This window comes from Musca autumnalis, unplaced genomic scaffold (assembly GCF_047663935.1).
Source record: "Musca autumnalis isolate F117 unplaced genomic scaffold, ASM4766393v1 scaffold_3, whole genome shotgun sequence".
NCBI classification, from domain to species: domain Eukaryota; kingdom Metazoa; phylum Arthropoda; class Insecta; order Diptera; family Muscidae; genus Musca; species Musca autumnalis.
This window is the reverse complement of record NW_027411866.1, coordinates 105,789,754-105,804,862: the sequence shown is the minus strand read 5'-3', so window position 1 is coordinate 105,804,862 and position 15,109 is coordinate 105,789,754. Positions and strand designations below refer to the sequence as shown.

The following is a 15,109-nucleotide window of genomic DNA, read 5'->3' as shown; positions in this document are numbered from 1 at the left end:
TTCGTACCGAATTCGGTACGAATTCGGCATCAGAATCGGATATTTTTTCAGAAATTCTGTCCGAATTCGGAAAAAAATGTTAGCTGGGAACTTACTGTAAATAAATATAAGCTTCTTTCCCGTACTTTTTAATAGTAAAACTTGTAAAAGAGAGAACTGTAAAAAATTGGTCTGTTCCTTTACTTTTGAAAATGGTAAAACTGGCAAAAGTAGCAAAAGTTGTAATCTACTTCCATATGAATTGTATGGTGTTTGAACTAAAGGAACGCTTTTCGAGTAAAAAGTAGTAAAAATTTAAGATTCTTGTACGTAAAGGAACAGAGCTAATGTTTTCTCACACAAACGTTTTTTGAAATAGTTCGGGAACGGAAAAATGGAAAATACGTCAAAAAAACTGGAACAAATGTCAAAGTCGGCGTATCAGCCAATCAGACGCCGGCAACCATGTCACTATAGCTTCGTTCCAGTACTTTTTTTAATGAAAAAAGTGTCAAAAGAGCAAACTGAGTTTTACATACACATTTTTCCAAAATGTACGGGAACAGAAAAATGGCAGAAACTTCAAAAAACTGGAACAAATGCCAAAGTCGGCGAATCAACCAATCAGAAGCCGGAAAACATGTTGCACATTGTTGCTCGCTCAAATTTGTCGTGTAAAAAGTTTCTAAAGAGAAAGCTATTCAGCGCCATTTTGGTTCAAAGAGAAGTGAACATTTTGCAATTTTTTTGGTGTACGGAACGCATTTTGGTGAAAAGTGTGCAAAATGTGTAAAAACTTTTTAGTTCTGGTTCTAGTTCTTTTTAGAAGCTTATTTTTTTATACGCTCAAATTTGTCGAGTAAAAAGTTTTTAAAGAGAGCGCCATTTTTGTTTAAAGAGAAGTGAACATTTTACAACTTTTTTGTGTACGGGAACGCTTTTTCGGGTAAAATGTGTAAAAGTTGTAACAACTTTTTAATTCTGGAACACAGCTATAGCTGTTGGCGTTTTTTATTGTTGGACTGCAGAATTTTACATCTTTGTGTTTTATTTCAGCTCGAGTCCATATTTTGTTGTATTCAAATATTTGAATAAGAGCGAAACCTATAGCTCTGCGTGTTGCGTGTGCGTTCAAAAATACAAAAACAAAATACATGTATTTGTTGTTATTTTCAATTTGAAATACATGTATTTTGTTTTTGTATTTTTGAACGCACACGCAACACGCAGAGCTATAGGTTTCGCCCTAATGGCCCCGGCACATACGGTACGTTGTGCGTTGCGTCACGCGTTAGAAACAACAACCACATGAAAAAAATGTAAGTGATGCCAAGTTTGTTCTTGAAGTTTTCATGTGGTTGTTGTAACGCGACGCACAACGTACCGTATGTGCCGGGGCCATAACAAAAAAATGTTTTACAGTGGATATCATGGTACAAATACACAGGTAGCCGCATAGGCAATTGTTGGCAACATAAGATGTCAAAATTTAACATCAATTCAATGCAATTGACACATTATGTTACCATCAGCTGGCATGATAATGCTACCTGTATTTTTGTACCATGGTGGATATGACATAAAAACAGGGTAATCAGCTGTTGCGTGGTGTTTGAAAGGAATTATTTTTGGTGTGCAAATTTTTGCACGAAGTGATTGCATGAGCCTGCTTTAGAAAATTGAAACCGGAAATGTTGTAAGTCGGGAAAAGCGCTATATAAAAGTGCTGCCATTGTCAGGGTTGTATTATTTACGAGATTAGAGAAGTGTCTTAATCCGAAATACAAACCTGTGGGGGTTTATAGGGTTCCATAGGTTGGGTTAAAATAAAAAACGATAGGAAAATGAAGAAAATAGGAAAAGAGGGAAAATTCTGCGTCTTTACCGGCTTATAAAAGGGTCTAAAATGCAAAAAAGCGCCCTCATTTTTATAGTTGTGTGCAGCAGAGAATAATCTTCAGCAGCAATATAAGCTGCAGCAAAACCAACCCGGCTATAATATAATAAACCATTTTTTTTTAAATACTACAACCGAGTTAAAGTTGAATTCAATAAATTCTTTATTTTTTTTATTTAAATACATGTTGTGGGTGATAAAAGTAAAATGTAAGTTTAAAGGCCCCGGCACATACGATCCGTTGTGCGACGCGTTGCGCGTTGAAAACAACAACCACATGAAAAATGCGTAAGTGATGCCAAGTTTGTTCTTGAAGTTTTCATGTGGTTGTTGTAACGCAACGCACAACGGACCGTATGTGCCGGGGGCTTAAGTTTATTCATGGTGTAGTGTTGTTATATAAAATAGTTATGGTGGTGCATGTTTTGTTATATTCTATTTAAAGATATCACCAATCAGCAAAATTGGATGTTCTCTGACCTCCCCGGCTATATAAGCCGAGGGGTCAGCTCCTTTTATTCATACAAAGGCCAGAAAGTCTTGATGCGATGGGTTTGGGCCAAGTACAGCCATATCCATTTATTATACTCCCCAGAGTAAAGCCGGAGGGAAAATTACCTGAAGTAGATGTATTGCGTATGGAAACTCAGGTAACAAAAAAATGTCCAAAGGTTTTAATCTTGAAGCCCAGGAGTCGCGTCTGCGCACCAACAAGCCGCTAAAAAAAGAACAAAGAAACTATTAATTAATCAGTTGAAACTTAAAGTTAAAGATTTAAACAAAAAAGTTGAAAAAAAAAAAAACTATAAATTTGCAAAATCTTAAATATGAGAAACTAAAATTTGGCTAAACTAAAAAAAACATAAAAACTAAAATTAAGATAAACAAAAGATAACAAGTAACTACAAAAAATTAATACTAGACTTAAAATTTGAATGTATTTGCTAGGTTAAGTTATGCCGTTGAAGTGTTGTCCTTAAGTGTAATTGTAGTCTTATTTATTGTGAGGGACATTAACTCATTTGTTGTTAAATATCATTGAGCGTAGGGTTACCCCCGAATTACAGAAGATATTCTGTCATTTGTTTTATTATATTGTGTGGACGAATTATTATGTCCCTAGACCACCTAAAAGAGCTCTACTAGGCAGGTACTATCAGTGTAGAAAATACGCCAGATTTGGCATCATTGAGTTTGTTTCCTTTTGTAATGGTGGGTGATCTGAGTAAGTGACTCATCCGAATTTTTAAATGCTGCCTAGGTGTTAATGTTTCAATTTTTTGTTGTTGTCATATTTGTATGTTATAATTAAGGGCAATAATGTCAATAAACCGTCTTGAATGTGAAAGAGAAATCATGTGTTAATCTTTGTTTGTAAGAGAGGGAAGTAGATCGTATTTTGTAATGAGGTGAGTGTCAGTGGAAACTGGGGCCCTTATAAAAAAATTATATTTAGGATCTAAGGGTCAAGGACGGGCGGGCCGGATACCTCACCATAGCGCCACAGTAGGTGGCACGTAACACAGCAAATTTCTCATTTGTAATAGCTCGTTTAGACTATGCTAGATTTAGCAAATCCAGCCGATTTAAGTTGTCATTTTCATACAATATATGTCAAATAAATCGAGATAATGCACTTAGACATGTTATAGGTGTAAAATATAACAGGCGTTTACGTTCTCAGTAACAAAACTCTCCAAAATTCTCTCTCAATTTGCTCTCTTTTACTTTACAAGTTTTTTTATCGAACAGCATATTAGGTCTGTACGATAACCCAAAAGTTTGAACAAATTAGTTAAAACTTTTACAGAATGCTGTTCGATAACAAACTTGCAATGTAAAAGAGAGCGAATTTGGAGAGAATTGTGAGAGAATTTTGGAGACTTTTGTTACTGAGAACTTACAAGTGTTTGAAAGCAAAATTTTCCTTGTAAGAATTTGCAAGTTTGATCAGCTGATTTAAATTCGAATGTTTTGTGGCGGACTTTACAATTCTTGGCAAAAACATAAACAAACATTTGGTTATTAACCCAGATATGCCCATTGCTTGATCGTGATCATTTTAAAAGTATATTTATATTATTTTAGAAGCAAATGTGAAATAATAACTGTATGTTTATATGTTTTTTTAAAAGTTTTTGAAAAAAGTGGTTTTTGAGGCCACTTTTGAACACAGGGTTTTATCATATAACTGGGAGTTATGGGACACAAAACATTTGACATGTAGTCCAAAAACAACTTTTCGGCATCTAGTTAAAGTTTTTTCGTAATAGGCTCCACATCGTTAATGTTTTCGTTATAAAACTACCCAATAATTAATCGGCCATAACGCAAATCATTGTAAAAACTGAGCGATAGGTGGCAACTTCTATGAACTAGAACTAAAAACTCAAAAATAGTAGCTCAAAATAATGAAATCACATAATATCCCAAGAGCTACAGATGTGTACTGAGTATATCACCAAAATAAACGGTACTTTGATAAACATAACATATCAAATTAGCAAGAATTTTGTGTGTCCTATATATAGGACATTGGGCATATCTGGGTTAAAATAATTAGAAAAAAAGAGAACAGATAACTAAATAAATTATAAATTAAATTTATTTCTAATGTATCAAAACCCAGCAAAAAGTGGCGCATCCATTGAGTGGAGGAACACTATGTGGACGGCCAGCCGTTTATTTATGATATGGAAGGAGAATTATTTTTGTAGCAATGGATAATCAATTCGATTGTTAAAATAAATCTTATCCGCCAAACTTCTTGTTTGTCAAATCAGCTGACTTCTTGCAAGTTTTTGCAAATTGTTGTTTGATAACATTCTGCAAATTTTTAGCTGAGAGAGAGTAAAATAAATGGAGAGAAGTTACTGAGAACTTATGTTTGGTTTACATTCGGCGTCGTTTCGTGATTTCGAAGGCGTTTCGTGATTTCGCACGGAACCATGCAAAATTTATCATGATTTCGCAAACAAAAATAAAATCATCTCATTTCGTGATTTCAGCGAAATCAACATCGAAATCACAGTACACATGATATACAACCCTGTTTTTACCTAAAAAAGTACCAAAAGTTGCAACACTTTTCACGTATCACAATAAACAAGGTAGATGGTCAATTGCTGCAACAAAAAAATTTAGTATCAAAATTTGTAAACAATGTGAAAAAAAATATTAAATTACTTTGTTACAATGCTATTTTTCATTGTGTTCTCGTACTTTTTTATGGTAATGTTAGAAAAAAGAGCGAATTGTCAAAAATTGCTTCCCCATACAAATTTCTTAAAAAATACGGGAACGAAAAAATGACGGAAATTGCAAAAACTGCAGCAGAAATGTCAAAATGATAATGAACATGTTGCTAGTGTCTACTATGCCAAAATTGTATGGCAGAAAACGAGAGAATAGGGTGTTATTCGGCGCTATTTTTGTTTAAAGAGAAGTGCAAATCTTGCTAGATTTATGAGTACGGAACGCATTTTTAGCACTAAACGGGAAAACTGCTGCAAGTATTAATATTTTGCAAGTTCTGAACACAATATTTATCTATCAAAATTTATTATTATGATATCTCAACGATAAAATAATTTTGTATTTTTTCATTTGTTAGTACTATACACAATTTATACGATATATAGATAATTTTACGATAATTTTCGAATCAAAGTTGTAAAGTTCTATATTGTCGTATATTTTTGATGTCTAATTCAATTTACAAAAACTTTTTTTTTGAAAATTCATTTTCGATCAGCTGCGCATATGCATCTAACTTGATTATTGTGGTATGTTCGAAATCAACAGAAAATAAGTGTAAACACCGGGGTGTATTTCAGGATTTCGTGAAATCCAGTGGACTTTAGACTTCCAAGTACTTTTTACTCGCGAAGTTATTGTACAGACCTATTGTAAAAGTTTGTACAAAATTTTGGGTTATCGAACAGACCTAGTGTTGCCACACATGTTTACTTTTTTCATATTATAGTACGTTTATATATAACCGGATTTAACAAACCCACTGGGTTTCAAATGTCAATTCCTTTGCTTATACGTCAAATATATCCTCGTTAAGAAGGTTTACCCTGCAAAAAGCTATAATATAAACATGGCTTTAAATTGTCAAAATTTGCAATGAAAATATTGCGTTTATGTCAGCCCTCGTTTTGGCAACTGAAGTTGCTAGCGCCAGGCAACAGGTAAAAAAAAAACATTGTTCCACAACATCCCTACGGGACAAGGGAGACTTCTCTCATATCAATGAGTGCACCCCAATTCATATTTGGCTCAATGATACCTACTGTTTATCGCCGAGTCCGAACGGCGACACCACTTGTGGAGAAGTTACTCAAGGCTGAAATACACAGGAAATTTTGCCAACATTACTGAGGGGTGTTTTGCCACCGTTGAAAATTTTTGATGTTGCCTGGCCGGGAAATCGTACCCACGACCTTCTGCGTGCAAGGCGGGCGTGGATACCATTGCACCGCGGTGGCTCCCAACAGGCAACAGTTACTATCCGTAATTTTAATTTGGCAAATGGAAACACCACAAATCTTCGTTTGCTATCCATAATCGACACATAGGTCCGTTCTTACTTATATCACGGTTACACTAGAGCTTTTTGCCGGGTTAACCCACTTTATTAGGATTTATTTGATATTTGCGCTATGGAATTGACATTTGAAAACCAGTGGGTTTATTGAATCCGGTTAAGTGCAAACGTGGTATAACGTTTAAATTATATGGAAATATCGAGCCAGGAAACCATGGGCTCAATTCTGTTTGTATGAAAATGTGAAATGAAAACTTTTATAAAGGAGAAAACTGTCAAATGAAAAAAATTATAAAGGAAATATTTTTCATTTCAAATTTTCATAGAACAAGAATCCGCAGTACTTTTTAAGTTTATCCAAATCTGGGGAAAACTTTTGTAAAGAAAAAAACTGTCAAATGGAAAAAAATATAAAGGAAATATTTTTCATTTCAAATTGTCAGAGACCAAGAATCCAGCCTTTGATGTTTAATTACGGTATTCGATTCGATCGAGTAATTGCTCGTGAATGAAAAAATGATGTTTGGTTTACATTCGGAGTCTTTTCGTGATTTCGAAGGCGCGCGGAATCAAGCAAAAATTATCATGATTTCGCATACAAAAATGAAATCATCTCATTTCGTGATTTCAGCGAAATCAATGTCCAATTTACATTAGCAACTTTTTCGTCATTTAGAGCTGATTCGTCATTTATTTGCTAAAACAGGCAACATTTTGCGTCATTTGCCATACAAAAATAAATGACGATAGCTGCGTCATTTATTCTAAACAACGCACGAAAACACCATACTATTATACGCAACCCTGCTTTTTCGTCATAAACTACCAAAAAATGCAACTGTTTTATGATGTCTTTTGTTTGGTTTACATTCGGCGTCTTTTCGTGATTTCGAAGGCGTTTCGTGATTTCGCGCGAAATCAAGCAAAAATTATCATGATTTCGCATACAAAAATGAAATCATCTCATTTCGTGATTTCAGCGAAATCAACATCGAAATCACAGTACACATGATATACAACCCTGCTTTTGCCTGAAAAAGTACCAAAAGTTGCAACACTTTTCACGTATCACAATAAACAAGGTAGATGGTCAGTTGCTGCAACAAAAAATTGTATTATCAAAATTTGTAAGCAATGTGAAAAAATATGAAATTACTTTGTTAAAATGCTGTTTTTCATTGTGTTCCCGTACTTTTTAGTGGTTATGTTAGAAAAAATAGCGAATTTTCATAAATTGCTTCCCCATACAAATTTCTTAAAAAAAGACGGGAACGGAAAAATTACGGAAATTGCAAAAACTCCAGCAGAAATGTCAAAATCAACGTATCAGCTATCGTAGTTAGATGCCAACGAACATGCTGCTAGTTTCTAATACCCTAGACAGACAGGCCAAAATTGTATGGTAGAAAATAGGAGAAGAGAGTGTTATTCGGCGCTGCTATTGTTTAAAGAGAAGTGCAAGTCTTGCTAGATTTCGGAGTACGGGAAATCATTTTTAGCACTGAACGGGCAAACTACTTCAAGTAATAATATTTTGCAGGTTCTGAGCACAAATGTTATCTATCAAAATTTATTATTATGATGTCTCAACGATAAAGTATTTTTTTTATTTGTTAGTACTATACACAATTAATACGATATATAGCTAATTTACGGTAATTTTCGAAATAAAGTTGTAAAGTTCTATATTGTCGTATATTTTTGATGACTAATTAAATATACAACAACTTGTTTTGTAAATTCATGTTCGATCAGCTGCGCATATGCATCTACCTAGATAATTGTGATATGTTTGAAATCAACAAAAAAAATAAGTATAAACACCGGGGTGTATTTCAGGATTTCGTAAAATCCAGTGGATTTTGGAGCGCAAGTGTAAACTTGGCATTTGTTTGTTTGTGTGTGTTGTAGAAAAACAAAAATACTCAAACGATGACAAAAGTGAAAAAAACTTGAAAAATTATGTTTTTTTGTTTTTGGAATTAATTTAAGTTATTTGATACACATTTGTGTTGTGAAATTTCTATTTTTCAGAATAAATATATTGTGTGCGTGTGTTTGTGTTATTGTATAAGTGTGTATGTGCGATTGTGTGTGTAAGCAAATGACGCAAAAAAACAGATGTAAATACACTTCATTTGATTCTTGGATTTCGTAAAACGAAATCATTTAATGTGCATATGTAAATTGGACTCAACATCGAAATCGCAGTACACATGATATACAACCCTGTTATTGCCTGAAAAAGTACCAAAAGTTGCAACACTTTTCACGTATCACAATAAACAAGGTAGATGGTCAATTGATGCAACAAAAAATTTTAGTATCAAAATTTGTAAACAATGTGAAAAAAATATTAAATTACTTTGTCACAATGCTATTTTTCAGTGTGTTATTGTACTTTTTTAATGGTAATGTTAGAAAAAAGAGCGAATTGTCAAAAATTGATTCCCCATACAAATTTCTTAAAAAATAATGGAACAAAAAATTTACGGAAATTGCAAAAACTGCAGCAAATCAACGTATCAGCTATCGTATTTAGATGATAATGAACATGTTGCTAGTTTCTACTATGCCAAAATTGTATGGCAAAAAACAGGAGAATAGGGTTTTATTCGGCGCTGTTTTTGGTTTAAGAGAAGTGCAAGTCTTGCTAAAGTTCGGAGTACGAGAACACATTTTTAGCACTAAACGGGAAAACTGCTGCAAGTTCTGAACACAACTTTTATCTATCAAAATTTATTATTATGATGTCTCAACGATAAAATCATTTTTTATTTTTTCAATTGTTATTACTTTACACAATTAATACGATATATAGATAATTTTACGATAATTTTCGAAATAAAGTTGTAAAGTTCTATATTGTCGTATATTTTTGATTGCTAATTCAATTTACAACAACTTGTTTTGAAAATTCATGTTCGATCAGCTGCGCATATGCATCTACCTTGATCATTGTGATATGTTTGAAATCAACAAAAAAATAATGGGTACTTTACACGATATGTTTTTTGCATATGAGTTGTCACTTCTCCCATACAAAATGTATACGCAAAGTGACACCCCATATGTAAAATACATATCGTGTAAAGTACCCATAAGTGTAAACACCGGGATGTATTTCAGGATTTCGTGAAATCCAGTGGATTTTAGAGCGCAAGTGTAAACTTGGCATGAAACTATTGCTCTGTTCCAGAACCCGCAAGAAGCTACTATTTTTTACTACGATAATATCTTTCCCTTTATGTTATCGAAAAAAATAGTAAAAGTTAGTAGATTCTTGGAGTACTGGAACAGACCATATGAAAACCAATTCGCGCCACCTACCGTACATTTACTAATGCTTGGTTTACATTTACGAATTCCACTCGATTTCAACTATCAATTCCTTTGCGTATACGTCAAATGAAAACTCATCCGAAATTCATTGGATCTCATTTGACGTTTAAGCAATGGAATTGAAAGTTGAAATCGAGTGTATTTCGTAAATGTAAACCAAGCATAAGTCCCGGTCCACACTAGGGTGATTTCAATGAAATAATTTCATGAAATTAGGCGTTTTTAGATCGAGTTCCACACTACAGCAATTTCATAAGATTACTTCCGTTCCACATTAAAGCGATTTCAATGAAAAAATTCATGAAATTAGGCGTTTATAGATCGAGATCCTTACTAAAGTAAATTTATGAAATTGCTGTAGTATGGAACTAATATACTGTTTATATTAGAGCTTTTTGCAGGGTTAACCTTCTTTATGAGGATTTGTTTGAAATATAAGCAATGGAATTGACACTTAAAACCCAGTCGGTTTGTTAAATCCGGTTATATATAAACGGGGTATAAGGTAGGATAAGGTAGGTGCAATAGCAATCTGTTACAATAATTTCAAAAAGTTTAACAAAAATAAATCATTTCGTACATTTTTCTGGCACAACTTCATTCCAAATGGTATAAGTAAAGAGGTAGATTTAAATGGAAAAAATCTATAGAACCCATGTTTTTCCTGAATTCCTAAAACATCAAAATTAGTAAACTCAAAAGCAACAAGTGGGTTTGTTTACAATACCAATGTTGAGCATTTTATATAAAATACGAAAAATGGATGAAGGGCCAAGGTTTCTCCACATAATTCCACATAATCGAGTTGTGGATATGATCAAATGTTTGTTTCAATGAAAAGCTGACAAATTTCTTAAATACAAATGTTCTAATAAAAACTATTTTAAAAACCATTGAATTCGATTGCTTTTAAAATTATTTGGCATATTATTCAAACAGCACACACACATACAAAGATTGTGTATATTGTGTTGACGTTATAGGAACAGTCGAAAGAAAAAAATTAAATTGACAGGAAGCTTTAGCTAACCTTTCTTATTAAACCATGTATATATCTATAATTTTTTCATTAATAATTTAGCTTTTTTAATTTTTGCTTTAAAATAAACACATTTTTACCATCTACCTTCTTATAGTTTACATTTACGAAATAAACTCGATTTCAACTGTCAATTCCATTACTTAAACGTCAAATGAAATCCAATGGATTTCAGATGGGTTCATTTTTCATTGAAAGTTGAAATCGAGTGGATTTCGTAAATGTAAACCAAGCATTAATGTTCTTTGAAGAACACATAGGTTTTCATAGTTCGATTCTTTCATTCAAGAGCAAATACTCGATCGAATCGAATGCCGTAATTAGGCCCCTGTAGTTCGATTCTCTAACGATTCTGAGTTGCCGATTTTCGGTAAGTTAGCGACGAATAAAAAGTAGTAAAGTTGTATCGATAGTAAGACTTGTAAATGTGGCATCTCCGTCCCCGCAGTTAACAAATAAGATGAGTGATGGTAACTCTGACAAGAGGCAACAAAAAAGAAAACAGAAGTTAGTTGCTCGCGAAATCTTCAACACCACAGTTGTGGCAAATCAACCTAATTGAAATTGTATTCCTTTTTACTAAATTAAATAATATTGTTACGGAATTAGATTTAACTAATCTCCGTGAAGACGTTGTTTTATTCCCCGATACGATTTGTACCAAATAAAACAGGGTTCGTTTTAGATTACGTTTCTACAATGCTTTATTTACTTTATTACACTTATTCAGAACCGACTTTTATAGCTAAGTACACAGCTTTACTTTACTTCTTTACTAGTCGATGTTTACACTTCGGTATAAAATTCACAACTACTCCGTCATTGCCATTTCCCCGGTAATTTATATCCCAAAGTCTCCCTGTTCGAGAAATATCTAGAGCATATGGCAACACCTCGAATCTGTACAACGAACACACAGACGCACATTCGCACTAAGCGAACAACCATACTCAAATACATACCTGGGGGATGATCAATGACGTAATTACAACAACAAATGAATGTAAGAAAAGAAGTGACAAACTAAACAATAATTACATGACTATGGCAAACAAAATAAAAGCACATTAATGAAAGGTAAAGAACATCTAGAATAATGAAGATAATTCTACATGATAATTGTTGTTGCTTAAATAGAGTAACTGCGTAATAAAAACTTTACGTTACAATTCAAATTTTTAAATTAACGGAAATTAAACTAAACTAACTTAGACCTATCAGTTACATTCGTAACATTGCCTCCCGCTTAAGCCTGTTCGTCCCGAATAGGCACAGTTCCCTCTCGGTGGTATGGGCATTGGTAACACTGCCTCCCGCTTAAGCCTGTTCCTCTTGACTAGATGCAGTTCTCGTTCTGTAGTGGTGGCAACTGATTTAGATGTACCCTCTACTGCGTCAGCTTTGGACTCTTGCTCTTCTGGACGACGTTGCTTTCTCTCCAGGAATCGCGATGCTATACCTTCTTTCTTCGTGGTCACCTTCCTAAGTGCCACCTGGTCTTCCTCGGACTTGCCCTTCCTTGCTGTACGGCCGCTTTTCGATAGACCTTTCCTCGACATCGGACATCTATAGCGATCTCGTCGGATTCTGCACTTTGGCGATGCTTGCTTTTCTCGTTGTAGCCCACATTTATCGGTATTTCCACATTGGTCCAAGTCATCACACGGTGCTTTATGTCCAGGTTGATGTCGAAGGCAATCATAAAGTCCACGCCAAGTATAACTTCGTCCATAATATCGGCCACTACAAAATCGAAATTTACAGATTTTCTACCTTGCAGCCTTTGGTAGGCCTTTCCATGCACCGTTGTAGTCTCGCCTGTGGCCGTCCGCAATTTGACTCCATTTAACGGCAATACCTTCCCTTTTACCAAATCCGGTCTAATAATGGACTTTGTTGCACCGGTGTCCAATGTCAAGGTACGCAATACACCATTGACGAAGCCTTTAACCGTTAAGTTGTGATTCTTCTGCTGGACTATGGCTATAGAGATTGTGGGACCATCATTTTCATCCCCTGCCAGCAGCGTCTCGTGATTGACGGAATTCCCTTTATTTGATTCACCTGATGTCACCCTTTCCAGACTCTTGGCCACCGGTTGGTCGTCGCTTTTTGAAGGCGGTGAGGTGGATCTGGGCCTTGCTTGTCTCAATCTGCATTCTCGGGCCAAGTGTCCAGTTTTCCGACAGTTATAACAAGTTTTTCTCGTTTTTCCAGCCCCTCGTTTCACACGCATTAGTGCATCTTTCAGATGATCGACCACGGTCTGGGAATTGTTGTCCTCAACTTCCAGCCTCCTCACGTTGTAAGCTTTAGGTTTCACCAGCATCCTCGCGGTTTCTTGGGCCAGGGCAAATGACACGGTTTCTGCAAATGTTCCTATCGGTGCCGCATACGCCGCAAATTTTATCTCTGGATCACGAATACCACTTGCAAATGTCTCAATCTTTATGCGGTCCACCAATGGATGTGTCTCTCCTGGATATGCCAACTGCGCCAACCGCTCTATATCAGCCGCAAAGTCTTGTAAGGTCTCATTTGGCTTCTGGACTCTTCCCCTCAGTTCCATTCGGTAGATCTCTTGCTTGTGTTCACTACCGTACTTACGTTCAAGAGCAGCCATTATATCTCCATAGTTGTTCCTAGAAGCGGCGGGAATACTCTGTAATACGTCAGCAGCATCACCCTTCAATGCCATAAGGAGTGATACCGCCTTGTCGTTGTCGTTCCAAGAATCTCTAGCAGCCAATGTCTCGAACTGTAATTTGAACACATTTAAAGAGGTAGAGCCGTCGAACACTGGAGGCTTAATTTTTATCGTGTTATGAATAGCTCTCACTGGGCCACCTTTGATTTCCAGTTCCGACATTTTCTTTTCTATGCCCAGAATCTTCTCATCTTGAGCCAGAAATTTCTCGTCAACAGACAAAATCTTTTTATCCAACTCTTTAATTTGTACCTCCACGTTTTCTACTCTCTTTTCAATCACCATCGTGATGTTCTCGAGTTTCTCGTTAATAGTTCTAGAATTTGCCTCTAATTTCTCTTCCATGCCCTTAGCGATTTTTCTAGAGTTCTCTTCTAACTTTTCCTCTAATTTTCTGGAATATTCTTCACTCTTTCTGGAATTTTCTTCCATATTAGCATCTAATTTCTCCATCATTTTACTGGAATTTTCTTCCATTTTAGCATCTAATTCCTCCATCATTTTGGAATTTTCTTCACTTTTCTTATTCATTTCCTGCATAATCATAGCCAGCATTGATTTCAAATCGTCACCCCTGGCAGCTACCGATGAAACTTCCTCAACAGTGGATTCGCCCTTTGCCGGTAACTCGACTTCCTCCTTACCATCGAACTCATATTCATCGATGTTCATTCCACGGCGCTCGAACTCTTCCAACAAGCGTTTTTGTAGTTCGGCCTTGTTGCCAGTAGAACACAACTCCAACTTACTTAGCTCCTTCTTCAAGTCTTCCACTCGTAGATCCTTAAACTTCATTGTAGGATGATCGTAATCCCACTTCTGACACCAATTGTTACGGAATTAGATTTAACTAATCTCCGTGTAGACGTTGTTTTATTCCCCGATACGATTTGTACCAAATAAAACAGGGTTCGTTTTAGATTACGTTTCTACAATGCTTTATTTACTTTATTACACTTATTCAGAACCGACTTTTATAGCTAAGTACACAGCTTTACTTTACTTCTTTACTAGTCGATGTTTACACTTCGGTATAAAATTCACAACTACTCCGTCATTGCCATTTCCCCGGTAATTTATATCCCAAAGTCTCCCTGTTCGAGAAATATCTAGAGCATATGGCAACACCTCGAATCTGTACAACGAACACACAGACGCACATTCGCACTAAGCGAACAACCATACTCACATACATACCTGGGGGATGATCAATGACGTAATTACAACAACAAATGAATGTAAGAAAAGAAGTGACAAACTAAACAATAATTACATGACTATGGCAAACAAAATAAAAGCACATTAATGAAAGGTAAAGAACATCTAGAATAATGAAGATAATTCTACATGATAATTGTTGTTGCTTAAATAGAGTAACTGCGTAATAAAAACTTTACGTTACAATTCAAATTTTTAAATTAACGGAAATTAAACTAAACTAACTTAAACCTATCAGTTACATTCGTAACAATATCAAATAAATAGTTTAAAATAGTTGTTAAGAGAAGTGACTGTCTTTTATTTCAATAACACTAGATAAACTATAGTGGTGACCCCGTCTACGAACAAACAAAACAAAATAAAAATTTGCAA

At 35.0% G+C, this 15,109-nt stretch overlaps 1 protein-coding gene across 1 annotated transcript in view; it reads right to left on the bottom strand.

The window, feature by feature from the left end:
* Positions 1-2,464: 2,464 nt before the first annotated feature.
* Positions 2,465-15,109, bottom strand: part of LOC141397310 (uncharacterized) — a 34,295-nt gene continuing 21,650 nt past the window's right edge. Inside the window, exon 9 of the transcript XR_012411365.1 lies at positions 2,465-2,594. The gene's annotated coding sequence lies outside the window, so the exon portion shown is untranslated. The remainder of the gene's footprint in view (positions 2,595-15,109) is intronic.